Source organism: Electrona antarctica (genome assembly GCF_951216825.1).
Source record: "Electrona antarctica genome assembly, chromosome: 10".
NCBI classification, from domain to species: Eukaryota; Metazoa; Chordata; class Actinopteri; order Myctophiformes; family Myctophidae; genus Electrona; species Electrona antarctica.
The window spans coordinates 40455841-40471837 of NC_136791.1; the positions used below are offsets into that span (position 1 = coordinate 40455841).

General features: G+C 44.8%; 1 protein-coding gene across 3 annotated transcripts in view; it reads right to left on the reverse strand.

The window, feature by feature from the left end:
* Window positions 1–15997, reverse strand: part of LOC306931716 (E3 ubiquitin-protein ligase pellino homolog 1) — a 79852-nt gene that overhangs the window by 48355 nt on the left and 15500 nt on the right. The window contains exon 1 of one of the 3 annotated variants that reach the window (XM_079513293.1): window positions 8315–8419. The exons of the other annotated variants lie outside the window; for them this stretch is intronic. The gene's annotated coding sequence lies outside the window, so the exon portion shown is untranslated. Of the gene's footprint in view, window positions 1–8314; window positions 8420–15997 lie in introns of those variants that run through there. 3 annotated transcript variants of the gene reach the window in all.

Sequence of the window (15997 nt, forward strand, 5' to 3'; positions counted from 1 at the left end):
GTGTGTGTGTGTGTGTGTGTGTGTGTGTGTGTGTGTGTGTGTGTGTGTGTGTGTGTGTGTGTGTGTGTGTGTGTGTGTGCGCGCGCGCGTGCGCGTGCGTGTTGTCTGTCTCTCTCCCGCTCTGTATACAATATCTCGTGATGTCTCTTGTGTATGTGTGTGCATGTCTGTCTGCGTGTGTGCATGTCTGCGTGTGTGCATGCAAGCTATCCATCTTCCCTTGGGCTATTTGAGCATCTCCTGGACAGTGACAGTGATACCTCCCTGATAAAGTGGGTCATTAGATCAATAAATAATAGGCACCTGGCATAGCGAGGGAGGAGGAGCAGCCCTGCGGCTCAGCCAGGCAGCAGCGGTTTCCAGGCATGTATTGAGCACAATGTAAGTGGAAAGAAAGTGCATGTAATGCAATTGCAGACTAACATTAGGGGGAGGGGGGGGGGGGGGGGGAGGAACGAGGACGTGAACGAGGAAGCCAATGGAGGAAGAAAACCCGCTCATCTTTTTACCATGGCTGCTGTGATCTTAGTCATGGTGGCCCCGCCATAAAAACGTCATCAGATACAATCAGCCCAGGATTACTGGATCTCGTCACATCTTGAGAGACTCTGAGGATGTCAGGCAGTGCATACCCTCCCACAGCCTTCCCGGTGGTGTGCACGGAGAGAGAATCACCCTGTGTTCTTAAGAAGCCTCATACCCCCCCCCCCCCCCCCCCCCATCAACACATACACCTTTCGCTTTCTTCTTAAAAGTGTGTTACTGTAAATCGCTCTGGATTAAGAGCGTCTGCTAAATGCCTAAATTGTAAATTGTATTGTAAGTATAAATGCACCAAGTCTCTGTGTGTACGTGTATACGTCTGTAATCCACGTAACTCGATAACCGTTAGCCCCACAGACTTCACACGTGTTCCACACCACCACAGGGAGTGCAGTGCCCGACGTAGAGTCGGTCGGACCCACGGTTGTCCAGAACCGCCCCAAAAAGGCCTCTGCCTTTGGACTCTGGACCGGGCCCCTGCCGAGGGTCCATATACAGGTATAGAGCTGGCATGTTCTGACCTCACAACACTCCATATTTGGGCATGCCTGACACAGAACTCCATAAGCTGGCCTGTTCTAACTTCTGACATCCCAACACTCCATATTTGGGCATGGCTGACCTCTCTAGTCTTGTTAATATGAAGAAGAGGAAGAGGAGGGAGGTACTTCATCTTCTGATCCTCTGGTGACAAAACAACTCGTTGGGTTTTAGATGGGCTGTGGGTTCAAGGAGGAGGCAGCCAACGTGGTTCTAGGTTCAACACATTTTGGTTGTTTGTGAAGCCGTTTGTTTTATAAGCCGGTTTGGGAGCTCTTTGTACATATAATGTAGTTCCGGTTATGTAATGCGTATCTATTCTCCTATGCCTCCTAGGCCTGCCTTAGGCCCAAAATACTTAAAAAGATGAGAGACTCCTAGTATAGACAGTGGGATTTGTTTTTAACGATTTTAAAGATGGAGTGCCGTGATTTTTGTATTTTTGATATAGTGACATCACAATATCTTCAACATCTTCCTCCTTCAACATCTTCCTCCTCCATAATAATAATACCTGATGATCATTATTTAGGGTGGGGAAAAAAATCACGGCACTCCATCTTTAATGTTTTCATTAAAAGTACTTCCTTGAGTATGGTGAACTTGCCAGAGGCAGAGGTTCCTAGCAATCTGGATAAAATATATATTATATGTCAAAACCCACGTCAAAACTGTTCCTGTGTGGGGAGGAAGGGGAGAATATTTAGGCCTGTCACAAAGATGCAAAATGATATTATACTATACATCTGATTGACTTTTATACCACTAAAATGGTGTAAAAGATCGGTGGCCGATTATCGGAGCATCTCCAAGAGAGAGAGAGAACAATGCATGTATCAGAGACACCTGGATAAAGGCAGGACACCTACTGAAACTGTAGCAATAATCATAGCGGTGCAGCAGTGATGGCAAAGCCTCCGTAGTGGCTTATATAACCTAAACAGAATTAAACATCAACTCAGATTGAATGCCTGGTGTAATCCTGGTCAATCTGGGTTTGCGTGGTTCGTCCAGGGACGGCACTGCCGGAGAAGCACACAGCACAGCAGATTTGCGTCCGTCAGTCTGGCACATGGACCATGCCAGGTGCTGTGAGACCCACCCAAAGCCGCTATATTAACTATTACAAGACTGCCGCAGTGCAGCCAGCCATTAGAATATGCTTTGTGAAACGGCTGCTTCGCTCCAGATGGGACAAGGAACCATCCCATTTTGGGGTGTGGGGTAGTTTGGGGCAGGGGGATTTCCTGCCGGATTTATCCTTATGTAACACAATGTCAATAGAAAACACACACATACAGAGTAACAAAGCCTGGAAGATATATAAGTAGCGTGAACTCACTCTCTTTCCACTATTCATCGAGTAGAGGTGCTAAGCTTGGCTTTAGGAAACAGGATTGTACTGTGCTACATGAGGAACTAGATTTTGGTTTTACCCAACTTAAAAACAACTTTGGTGGCGGGCTGGAGGTCACCGGAGCTTCTGTCTCCTCGGGGTGCGAGCAAGGGCTGGATGCAGGCCGGGCTTGTGACAATTAATGTTGGATATCTGCTGTATATTATGAGTCATGTCTCCTGCTGTTCCCTGCCTTGCCTTGTACTGTCTGAAAAATGCTGTATTTTTTAAGTTTGTCAAGCTGTTTTTCTGTTTTTCTTTGGATTTCTTTTATTGTCTCTGTTTTTGTTATGTATTTTTGTTTTCTTGCATTCACATTTATATTTGATTTCTGTTTCATTGTTCATGTTTCATTTTTTGAAATAAAAACAAAGTTTTCGTGTACAATACAGTGAAGACACCCTCTGTCTACCATCTACTGGCTGCCTATATATTCTCTTCCCTGGTACTGTCTCAAAGAAGAATAAAATAGGTTTGAATCCTTCGGTTGGCCAGCGGTTCCAGCCTCGGCTGGAGGAAAGCCGGACCACCTCCTACAGGTTGGTCCGGGTGCCTGTTCAGTGGGGTGTGGAACTAGGATGAGCAGTGGCCTCCAGTCCACATGCATTACATCCTCCTGGTGAAACTCATCACTATCAGGTGGAAAGAAGAAACGACCTTGACATCACACCAATTGGAGGAATCACATGGTTGCCTGTGCTCTCCATAGGACCAAAGGAATTAAGTCTCGGCGACTGAGGGCCTGGGGCGCACGCTGGCCTACCGGTACAGGCACATGCCACATATAGGGTCTGGGCGGACAGCGTGTTGCGTGTTCCAGTCCCGTTCATGACGACCTTTGCTGCGTGTCTCTCCTCTTCTCTCCTTCCCTCTTTCCCGTCCATCTTCACTTCAACTTAACTATCAATAAAGGCAAAAAAAATGAAATCTTAAAAAAGAAAAGAATATGAGGGCCTGCCCCTCAACTGTATTTCCGAGCATAAATAAAGGTGATGATGATGATGATGCGTCAGCAGTGACAAGGGACTAGAATACGTAATCAGGAATTTGGAATAATGACTCATTTGAGAGAAAAAGATGACAAAACAAAAAGAGAAAAATGCCTACACCACCTCTACATTTCTTGTGTTCTACATCTCTTGGTTCCTGACTATGAGATCAGACCATTTTAATGTTGAACATGTTAACCTTTATCGTCACCGTTTTGACCCACAGGTGTGTCATCTCTTTGGGGTAGACTACTACTACCTATCATTCATTTACCACCAAGTTTCATGAACAAGTGGCCAAGTGTTCTCGTTATTTTATTATACTAGACCTGTGCCCATCGGGCACATGCAACTTGAGAACCTAATAATACCCGTCGTCATAGCACCTGTTTTAACTATCTGTCTGTGTCCCTTTTGTGCCCATACTGTATATGGAGATCTCTGTATCTGTCTGTCTGCCTGTGTCTGAAGAGTACAAACTGATTGTGAAAAGTGGACAAATGGTTCTCGAGTTACGTGGATTACAACCGTAGACAGACAGACAGACAGACAGACAGGCAGGCAGGCAGGCAGGCAGGCAGGCAGGCAGGCAGGCAGGCAGACAGACAGACAGACAGACAGACAGACAGACAGACAGACAGACAGACAGACAGACAGACAGACAGACAGACAGACAGACAGACAGACAGACAGACAGACAGACAGACAGACAGACAGACAGACAGACATGTCTGCACGTGGTGCATTTATAGTTAGATTTAGTATTGCTACTGGCAGGGTTAACAATATAAAGTGATGTTCTTCTTATAAAAAAATAACATGGTTGGGTGGAAAGGATGTATTTGTGGTTCTGTGGTTTGTTTTTCGGAGAGAAGGCAATTTTCTATATTATTTTAGAAACTATTACATAAATGACTCTCTCTCTCTCTCTCTCCCCATCTCCACTCCAGTTTCTACACAGGCACTCTGATCTAGTTCAATGGCACATATTTTCATTATTTGCATGTGTTGGTAAACCGACACATTAAAAGCACTTCCCAGTGCAAATAAAGGAATCACAAAATCCACAGCCACCCTGTAGCCAGATTAACTTCGGAAGCACGGAGACACCAGGCGACTTGTTGCTAACAGCACAGGCAACCAAAGACATTTCATTACTTTACAATGGATGGTTGTTTACGACTCACAAGGCAAGCAATCCCAGACACAACGCCCCAATGTCTCGTTAATGGCTCAGTAGAGGATCATCTTCTGACTGCACATATACCTGTGGCTGTTAGTATAATTACGCTTAAAGAAAAGGTTAAAAGAAATAATCTTTGCTGCTGGCCACACCCTCGGCCACATCATCAGCCCATGTCTCTTCACCCGTCTAATTACCCTGCAATTTGTGTCAAGTTCAAGCCCTCTCTCTTGATTTGTGTTTAGGCCTATGCCACTTGTCGCTCCATACGCCATGATCGATAATAAATCAAATCAAAATAATGCATTTAAATACATTAGACATTCAACATAGACTGTGCAGTACAGTACAACCTGATTGTACAAGGTATAACTCAGCAGCTAGAGATTGGCAATGATTTCAGGGTCACCCACGCTAAGAATGTATTTAATCACAGTTCCTGTGGTCAGAGTTCTTGGACAGCACACATACACAACCACGTTATGTCACAAGGCATTCCAGCAGGTACAGAATTATACTGTACAAAAGGCAAAACCAAGATATGAAACGCAGGGAAGTCGCAGAAAGTGAGACAGCAGGGGGCTGAGTGAGCGCTCAGCTGAGCTATAGCCCATGGTCAAAATCATGCTGACCTCACCTCTTTCGACAAACGGTCCCTTTGTGAAAGCTTCCCACCCAAAGAGGAACTCAAAGCACTTAACCTCCTTTTCCAAACAGGACACAGGCTTAAAGTCTCAGAGTTCAACACGAGAGAAATGGAGGAATGGCAGCTTGTATCCTTGACACTGAGGTTCAGTGAGCAGCTCGATCATTGCTGAGGTCAGTCAGTCAAATCCCCAATGGAATAACAGTGAAAGTCTCTTGGGATATGACCCGGGGTCCCGGTGAGTGTGACGACTCCGAGGGGGTGCTTTGGTTTTTTCGCTACACGTTGCCGGCTAAAATCCACGGCTTACCTGGGAAAATCTGCGAAGGGACAGGAGAATGAAATGACAAACCTTCCCTTCTGCATTTACCATTGAGGCGCCCTTGGGCAAGGCTCTTATATTGCTCAATCAACAGGCTTGTCTGTGGTTGCACTGGGCAGCTCCAAGGTATGAATACATGCAGTGGACGAATGGATGTAAAGCAAGGTGTTATGGTAAAAGAGCGTCTGTGCTCAGGCAACGTTCCCTGGATAAATATAGGTAAAAAAAAAAGACACGGACTGCACATTCATTCACTCAAACGCAACTGCAGAGAAGCTGCAGTGCACAGGGAGCCACTGTTAGAAGTTCACAGCCCAACAAACTCCACATTTAAAGGCCTCTAATCTGCGAGGGTTGAGGGCACCCACTCTCCGGGGCCAAAGGTCTATCTTGACATAATAAAAAGAGCCTCTCCGCACCAGAACCCGTTTCAAACAACCACAATGCAACCTCAGTCAGAGACCATGCCTGGCTGCAAGGGTGGGGAGCGACGTGTTTGTGATTAAAGAGGCAAATTAAGAGCTCGGAAAAGTCCGATCACACTCATTTAAGAAGTGTTTGACTCTCAGTTAGGGGATGAAAGGGGAAACAGAATCATGGCAGAAAAAGGGGAGGAAAAAGACGTTGTGCCAGGGGTGGTTGAGCCAGCCAGCAGTTTCTGCTTCAGACATAAATAGAACCCTGTCACTGAATGCAGCATCATGGGGGAGGACAGAGAGGGGGGAGGACAGAGAGAGAGAGAATGAAATGAAATGAAATGAAATGAAATCTATATTTACCCAGGGTATCTGGGCTAAGCTCAAGAACTTGTTTCCAGCCAGGCCCTGCTCATAGAACACATTTCATCGTAGTGGTTGATGCCTTGTTCAAGGGCATTTCAGCGGTGGTAATTTTAACGTGTCGGACGGCTGGTTCGAACTGAGAACCTTCCGGTATCTAGACCGCGCCGCTATCCGTTCGGCCACCGCTGCCACCGCTGCCAAAGAGAGAGAGAGAGAGAGAGAGAGAGAGAGAGAGAGAGAGAGAGAGAGAGAGAGAGAGAGAGAGAGAGAGAGAGAGAGAGAGAGAGAGAGAGAGAGAGAGAGAGAGAGAGAGAGAGAGAGAGAGAGAGAGAGAGAGAGAGAGAGAGAGAGAGAGAGAGAGAGAGAGAGAGAACTAAGAGTGAGTTAGGAGAGAGAAAAGTGAAAGCCACGTCAGTGGCCCCAAACACCAAACACCAGCTGCTTGGTAGGAAAGCCAACCGACCCACACATCTTCAGCAAGACAGGCAAGAAAGTCTTCAGCCAGCCAGGCAGCTATCCAGCCGACAATTATTCAGCAGGACATCCAACTTATTAGGCAACCATTAGGCAAGAAACAGCTAACTGGTCAGCCAAAGGACCAGCCAAGCCTCTGCTTAGCAGAGACAGACCACAGGTTCCTCAACTCAAAATGACAGACTAGACTACCAACCACGTCCACTTATTTGGAAAAACGAGCACTGCACTGCAAGCAACCTATGCTAGATGCCAGTGAGAGCCGATCACTCAGTGTCAAACTATTACTCTCCCCATTCGCATGAGTGGCTATAATTACTAGCTCTTGACCTCCAGTGAGAGCTGGCACCATATCTGCATAAATGAGAGATTTGCATAAACTGTGAGGTCTTTAAAGAGTGAGCGGAACGCCCGTTTAAATAACCAACTATATATGAAGATGTTCTGCTAATTGGCGAACTCTGCAGTGTCACACGACATTAACTCATTCTGGGCGGGAAGTTCGGGAACCCCTTTTGGTGTTCATTATGTTATGCTTTAGCTATTGAAAAATAGCAGATCTACAAGCTCATAGCGCGCCACTGAGCGGCGCGCTACGAGCTTGTAGGTCTGCTATTTTTGAAAAATCGAAGAACGACTGACATAGAAACATAGCCTTTTCAGAAAACTGTCAGGATGTAGAAGACATTTTTAGAATCTGATCTCAGGTCAAAATGGGTTAACAGACTCAACTGGTGGGCAGTGAGGTGGGGCACTTAGGTGAACAGTACTGCAACGTTAATTAATCAATAGGGCTACGTGTCAGGGCAATGTCACAAAAGAACAATGATCAAAACCCACACTTTTGCATCCTTTCAAAATTGCCCTCATCCGTTTAATGGTTTGACAGAAAGAGGGGGAGACAGGGGAGAGGGAAATGGTTGGGCTTCATACCATTTGACAGAAAGAGGGGGAGACGGGGAGAGGGAAATGGTTGGGCTTCATACCATTTCTTGGAATGCCTTTCATGGCTTTTCCAAAGTAACTGTCTCTAAATTGGAGCGTTATGCAGCACATCACGCTGGAGGTGTTATGGTTGGACGGAAAAGGGAGCGGACAGCCTGTAAACAGCCCACACTCATCCTCATCACAGAGGAAAAGGGAGCGGACAGCCTGTAAACAGCCCACACTCATCCTCATCACAGAGCTAAAAAACAACATTCACTTTTATAGACATAGCACAGTAACAAGTTAAGTGTGCGTCTGTGTCTGTGTGTGTGTGTGTGTGTGTGTGTGTGTAATTAAGTGTGCGTGAGTCTGTAGTCCATCTGCTTTTGTTCTTCCTTTTCAGACAGTGCATGTTTACATGCACCGATCCATATACTGTATGTGTTAGTGTGTGTGTGTGTGTGTGTACGCGCGTGTGCGGTGTGCCCGTCCACTTATACAAGGTTGCTTACCGACGCCCCTGGTCCAGTCTCCACTCTCTCCAGTGTGTCAGGTTGCATGGAGGGGGATTGGTTTGCATGTGGAAAAGATTAGATGCCCAATGACTCGAAAATGGATCTGTGTGGTGGATGGATGGAAGGTGGGGTGAATGGAAGGATAAATGGAGGGTGGGCACAGGGATAGATGGTAAGGATGTGCATTTGACCCGATTTCTCTCTTCGAGTACTCTCATGAAATGAATAATTAACGTATATGATGTATTGTACTCTTGTCCACCCAAGAAGGCACACATCTGTACTGGTAATGCTTTTCACTATGCTTCATTGGAAAGGGATTAACTGGTGTAATTATAATAAGGTTAAACAGAACATCTTGTAACATACGAGAACTATGGTCACGGTGGTGTTGAGCTACGTATGTCATGATGAGCTGTCTTGCAATCACAAATAGTGATATTTAAAATGAATGCTAAATATTTATTCAACATCTGCACAGAGAAATAGCGTTGTATTAGGACTGAAATGTACTGCATGTGTTAGTAGTTATTAATAATATAACATTAACTGTATTATATTCATCACCATTTAAAACATTTAATCTGTCTCAAAATGCCTTCATTGATTTAGATGAAAATGACACCATTTTCAAATGCCACGGTTCCGAATGACCCGAGTGCCACCACCCTTCCATTATAGATGGACGAATAAATGGAGGGTGCTGGGGTGGAGGAATAGCTGGAGCACAGGGCGGACGGATAGATGGAGGGTGCTGGGGTGGAGGAATAGCTGGAGCACAGGGCGGACGGATAGATGGAGGGTGCTGGGGTGGAGGAATAGCTGGAGCACAGGGCGGACGGATAGATGGAGGGTGGGGTGGACGGATACTGAGGTGGGGTGGAGTGGATGGATACTGTAGACGAAGAGTGGTGTAAAAGGGTGGATGGTTGAAAGTAGGCCTGTCACAATTATTACATAATCGCAATTATTTGAGCATGCGTAATCGTCAATCGTTTCCATGTTGAAAAATGTCCATACATTGTATTTTTATTTATTTTTTAAATGGGAAAATGGGAAATATAATATATTTAAGTGTGTCAGTGATTTCTTTGTATATTTAAGACTTAAGTCATTTGTCATATCTGCCCTGTGCAGTTTGTGATTACGAAGCCTAAAAGGCAAACAGAAATACAAATTGTATACATTCCAATGTTAAAAGCAAAAAACACAATTGAATCGCTAATCGCAATAATTTGTGTGACAATTAATCGGTAGCTTAAATGTGTAATCGTGACAGCCCTGGTTGCAGGAGGACAGAGAGGCTGTATACCGGTGTGTTAAACTGGATGGTAAAATTCATTCTTCTACAGAGCCATTTCCTTCCATCTTCTATTCACCTCCTCTGAGTATCTCTCTCCATTGTGTGTGTGTGTGTGTGTGTGTGTGTGTGTGTGTGTGTGTGTGTGTGTGTGTGTGTGTGTGTGTGTGTGTGTGTGTGTGTGTGTGTGTGTGTGTGTGTGGGGTAGCCTGAGTCTAGCCTGCCTAATCGATGAGCACGGCACTCAATGGAACAACATGAAAGGAAAAGAGGAAGGAGGACAGGAATTGTATGTGTGTGTGTGTGTGTGTGTGTGTGTGTGTGTGTGTGTGTGTGTGTGTGTGTGTGTGTGTGTGTGTGTGTGTGTGTGTGTGTGTGTGTGTGTGTGTGTGTAAGTGATCTTCATCTTGTGCGGGATGGAAGTTAATATCCTATGCAAAAAAGACAATAAATCCTGAAAATACAGAATAGGAACATTCTTAACACTCCCAACGCGGATCGCGTATCAATACGTTATCAATTAATCAAACGTCGGGTGCGGATCACGTATCAATACGTTTCAATCACTTTTTTATAGAATACTTTCATTCATCTTTTTACCCACCCGGACAATGAAGAACCATCGCCCTATCATTGCTGCTTACTCCCGCTCACGTGATCAGAAAAAAAAACAAAAAACAAAAACCCCCCTCCCCTCCTGAAAACAGGAGGGCTGGCCGCTTTACGTGTAGAAGCCAGTTGAACGCTGAACGGAACGCTGCCTATTGCCTAAACACATATGCACCAGATCGGCATTGCAATGCATAACATCTGCAACACACATGGACAGATGCATGTTTCCTTCTTCATACTGTAGCGACCAAACGATCCCCGAGCCTACAATACTACGAACTAACCACAGTATCGAGGGGCTGCCACGACAAGACAGTGTTCCGTTGGTGGATCACGTATCGCCATGCAGAGCCGTCATAATCGGAGATCGCTCAGACGTGTGATTGTAACGCTTTTTTATTCATTATAATTGTAGTGATAAGACCGCAATGAACGCGTCGGGGACGTAATCGACCCGGGTGTAATGTATAACGAACTTTTCCGCGACCTAAACCGTGGTGTTGTCATCTGTGGAAGTCATTTTTTCCTTCTCGTCGACATCACAGCCGGGTGACGCTTTTTTCCCCCTCCATCGCCCCCAAGCTGCATGCCCATAGCCTGGCTTGGCCAGCCTCATAGCGGGGATTCACTGAAGATTCTTCCCCGGAGGAAACATCAGTGAACCCTCGCTATGAGTCTGGCCGTGCCAGGCTAGCATGCCCAGGCATGTTCCCCTACACTAGCTTGAAAAACAAAATCAGCTGATGACAACGCGTTATACTATAGTTCTGAACCGAACGGTGGAATGGGACTTTTTATAGCCGTACGGATCAAGACTTTTGCTGCCCAATGTGCCCATGACCCCCCCCCCCAATGTTACTGCGATCAAAACAATGAAAGCAGTGAGATAGATTAGGCGAGGCGGCAATCATCATCAAAAAGAAAGCATAGTTATGAAGGTTTATAGTCAGACATTGACAGGCAGATATAACAATAAACACAATAAATATGCTATACATCCTATACATCGAATGAAAGCCCTGAATGTGTACTTTTACGAGGAAAATAGTAAACATTGATCCCATGTACAGTTTGTCATAAATTGGATACTGGGTGGATGCACATTGCGCCCACCAGATATAACTGCAGAGAAGACATGGACCCGAACTCAATATTCACAAAATAAGGCCTATAGCGACATATAAATACTATATACCGTATGAAACAGAAGACTCTCTGCTTTCATAAGGAAAAAAATTGTACTGTAATAATAAAAAAATCACACCCCTGTGAAGTGAGCAGTGCAACTCTACTTCTCTACTTATTCACTACAGCTCGCTATATACGGACTGAGGCAGAAAGTCATGTAAACCTTTTATTTACAGTTTGGTCTGTAAACTTCTACTATAATAATAAAAATCACACCCCTGTGAAGTGAGCGTTGCAACTGTTCTGTACTTATTCACTACAGCTCGCTATATACGGACTGAGACAGAAAGTCATGTAAACCTTTTATTTACAGTTTGGTCTGTAAACTTCTACTGTAATAATAAAAATCACACCCCTGTGAAGTGAGCGGTGCAACTGTTCTCTACAGTTGCACCGCGCAACTATAAAGAACAGTTGCACCGCTCACTTCACAGGGGTGTGATTTTTATTATTACAGTAGAAGTTTACAGACCAAACTGTAAATAAAAGGTTTACATGACTTTCTGTCTCAGTCCGTATATAGCGAGCTGTAGTGAATAAGTACAGAACAGTTGCAACGCTCACTTCACAGGGGTGTGATTTTTATTATTACAGTAGAAGTTTACAGACCAAACTGTAAATAAAAGGTTTACATGACTTTCTGCCTCAGTCCGTATATAGCGAGCTGTAGTGAATAAGTAGAGAAGTAGAGTTGCACTGCTCACTTCACAGGGGTGTGATTTTTTTATTATTACAGTACAATTTTTTTCCTTATGAAAGCAGAGAGTCTTCTGTTTCATACGGTATATAGTATTTATATGTCGCTATAGGCCTTATTTTGTGAATATTGAGGAGTTCACGTCCATGTCTTCTCTGAAGTTATCTGGTGGGCACAAGCTGCATTCAATAACCAATTACTGTCTAACTGTAGATGGGATCAATGTTTACTGTTTTCCTCGTAAAAGTACACATTCAGGGCTTTCATTCGGTGTATAGGATGTATAGGATATTTATTGGGTTCAATTTTATATCTGCCTGTCAATGTCTCTGACTTTAAACCATCCATAACTCTGCTCGCTGTTCAAGATAACCACTTCCAGGCAAATGCAGGTGTTGCAAAAAGGTCAATATCTCCAGAATGGAACATGGTAAAATCAAAATGTATTTTTTTAATTGAAGTGGACAAGTTCAGCTTTCTTTTGATGTAGGCGTGTGATTCTCGCTATAAGAGAACATTTTACTGTGGGCCCCCGAACAAGGCCTTTGTGCAATGTTAAACGGCAGCAACATCCAAATAGGCCTGTTGAGATCTTGCAGCAATCAAAGTGTTAAGCTTGCACAATCTTCCTCCACCCACAGCAGAATCAGACAGAATCTGACTGAAAAAAATAGAGAATGAACTTAGACCCCATCCCCATCATCTTTTAATCTACTACTTAACCCATTAAAGCCGGGAAAGCACCTGTGTCATTTTAAATTTTAACCACTTTAAACAGTTATGGGCCCCCGTGTCTTATGGGATAAAAGCCCTCACACAGACACAAACTGCTCCCGGCTGCCAGACTGCAGGCCATAATGCTAAACTACAGTAACTAAAGCAAGCGGGTACCTTTGATCCAGGTTTCCATGTGGTGTGGGAGTCTGGGAGCTCTGGGAAACCCGAGCAGATGTGTGGACATTTACTAAAGTACTGTACTTAAGTAACATTTTGAGGTATTTGTACTTTACTTAACCCATTTTGACCTGAGATCAGATTCTAAAAATGTCTTCTACATCCTGACAGTTTTCTGAAAAAGCTATGTTTCTATGTCAGTTGTTCTTGGATTTTTTCAAAAATAGCAGACCTACAAGCTCGTAGCGCGATCTGCTATTTTTCAATAGCTAAAGCATAACATAATGCTAACACCAAAAGGGGTTCCCGCCCAAAATGGGTTAAGTAACATTTTGAGGTATTTGTACTTTACTTAAGTACGTCAAATGTTCAGTACTTCGAGACTTAAGCAGTCTCACTTGCACATGTGCCAGTCTACAGTACATGAGCACTAGAGCAGTGGTTCCCAAAGTGGGGTCCGGGGACCCCCAGGGGTCCTTGAGGGAGTTCCGGGGGGTCCCCAGGTAAATGATAGTTTGGAACCAAATGGACCATTATGGGTCTCTAACTCCGAGAGTGTACAAATAATCAAATATATATACAAAACTCTCAGTTAAATTAACATTGGTTTTACAATATGAATTGGGGGTCCCAGAGATAGAAATTCCATTAAATGGGGGTCCGTGCATGTCAAACTGGGGGTCCTTGAAATTAAACGGGTTGAGAATCACTGCTAGAGCCGTAGAAATCTTCTCTTATGGGGGTCTCTGCCACATCTTTTCAAATGGGGGTCAGCGGGGCTATTAAGTGTCAATTTGGGAGTCTTTGACATGAACAAATGTGGGAACCACTGCACTAGAGGCCACATGGAAACACTGTAGCCCTGACGCCATGTCTGCCCTAGAGGCCACATGGGCACACTGTAGCCCCGACGCCATGTCTGCCCTAGAGGCCACATGGGCACACTGTAGCCCTGACGCCATGTCTGCCCTAGAGGCCACATGGGCACACTGTAGCCCTGACGCCATGTCTGCCCTAGAGGCCACATGGGCACACTGTAGCCCTGACGCCATGTCTGCCCGTCTATCTCCAGAGCAGCAGCTTTGCAACGACTTCTTGGAAAAGGTCAGAGCCGTCATGCAGATGATCTACAATCCAGCCAACCGTGTCAACAATGAGATTAATTGATTCGGGAGCACCTTGTCATAACCTGCTCCTTTCTATTTCGATAGCTGAGACTGGGGTGCGAATTCAAGCACCGTTTCTCAGATTGGTGGTATAGCACGTCCTTTCCAAAGCAAACCCACAGCACATAGTTGCATAGCACGCACGCACGCACGCACGCACGCACGCACGCACGCACAGGTTATATTTTGCACACAGTTTCATTAACACAGAGGAGTTGACTGTGTCTGCATGGAGGACTTTATGATGGGTAAATTCACAGCTGATGCGGCGATAGAGGGGGATTAATGTGCCGTGAATGGAGGCCCATAAAGCAGAGGTGGGATGCCGACTCACTGTGTGTACACAGACAGATAAGACGGCATTATCAATAGGTGGCCGAGCGTGAATTCCCGGAATACACCATTGAGAGAAGATATCAGACAACGACTGTGTGTGTGTGTGTGTGTGTGTGTGTGTGTGTGTGTGTGTGTGTGTGTGTGTGTGTGTGTGTGTGTGTGAGAGAAAGAAAGAGAGATAGTTTGATAGAGTGTGTGTGTGTGTGTGGTGGTTATGTTTGTGTACAGTACACCACACTTTATAGTGTGCTTGTATTTGATAGTGTACTGTATCTGTGTGAGACTATTTAAAGTCACGCACACCACATATGCATGTGTTGTGCTTTTTTGTGTACCGTATGTGTATGTGCATGTGTACTTTGGTAAGGCAAATACAAAGACCAAACTTGTCTTATCCGTTATGTAAAAGTCAAACTCATTATGCGATGCATCCCGGGGGAACAAAAAGTAATTTGTGTTAGTCTCACTCAGAGAATGACCTGTCACAAGTCGCCTAATCACAGTTATTTTAGATAGGTGCAATCATTTTTGCCATAATCATGTCCATGTAAAAACATGGATCTGCTTGTAGATCGGCTATTTCCACTGAGCCATTCGCCATATGTGCCATGTGCAACTTTGGTTAAACACATTTCCTACCGGCATGTTTTCGGGCACATTACGGTAGATTGCTAGGCTAAAACTACAGAATGACTACAATCCGTGGGTCCGTCGTCGGCCATTTTGAAAACGGAAGTAAGAGCGCATCCTGTCCGTCGCTCTATCGGGTCCCCAACTAGCATACGAGACGATACTATGCTAACCGGAGCGATGCGCCAGTCTTTTAGTGCCATCCTAAGAGCATACTTTATCTCATCTCACCAAATCAGAGGATTAGTTCGGAGATATACTCCGCTGAAGATTGTGGCCATTGTGGGACTCTATGGAGATCGGATGACCGTTTTTTCGACTGTTTTTGTTTTCTCTTGTTGGTTTCAAGATGGATGCCGTTCAGGTCATAGGCGGTTGCCGTAAACAGGGGTCGCATGGCAGGTAAGAGATAACCTTTTGAACTCGTCAGAAGACGGGTGTGGCAGGAAATGTTAACGACGCCTAAAAGCCAAACAAAAAATATTTTTGTGTCCCAATGTTCAATGCCTAAAAAACACAATTAAATTGTTAATCACAATTCTTTTGTATGACAATTAAACTTAAATGTTGTAAGGGTGACAGCCCTACACACACACACACACACCCACCCACTCTATTCCAGTGAGATCTAAATAGAGCTAAGATATGTGGACGCAGACAGGATGTCCCAGAGCCCCAGATCACAGCCAGGCCAACCTCACTCTCCTCGTGTTCAATGTCCCTGGAGGTGACCATCACTATGTGTGGTCTAGCCGATAATATATACCACTCAGTCAATGGATGGAAACATTAGCCCCAAGCACATGTTAGTCTACAGTATAGACCCGACCGCTGGCCCATATACCTTGGGAGAAACT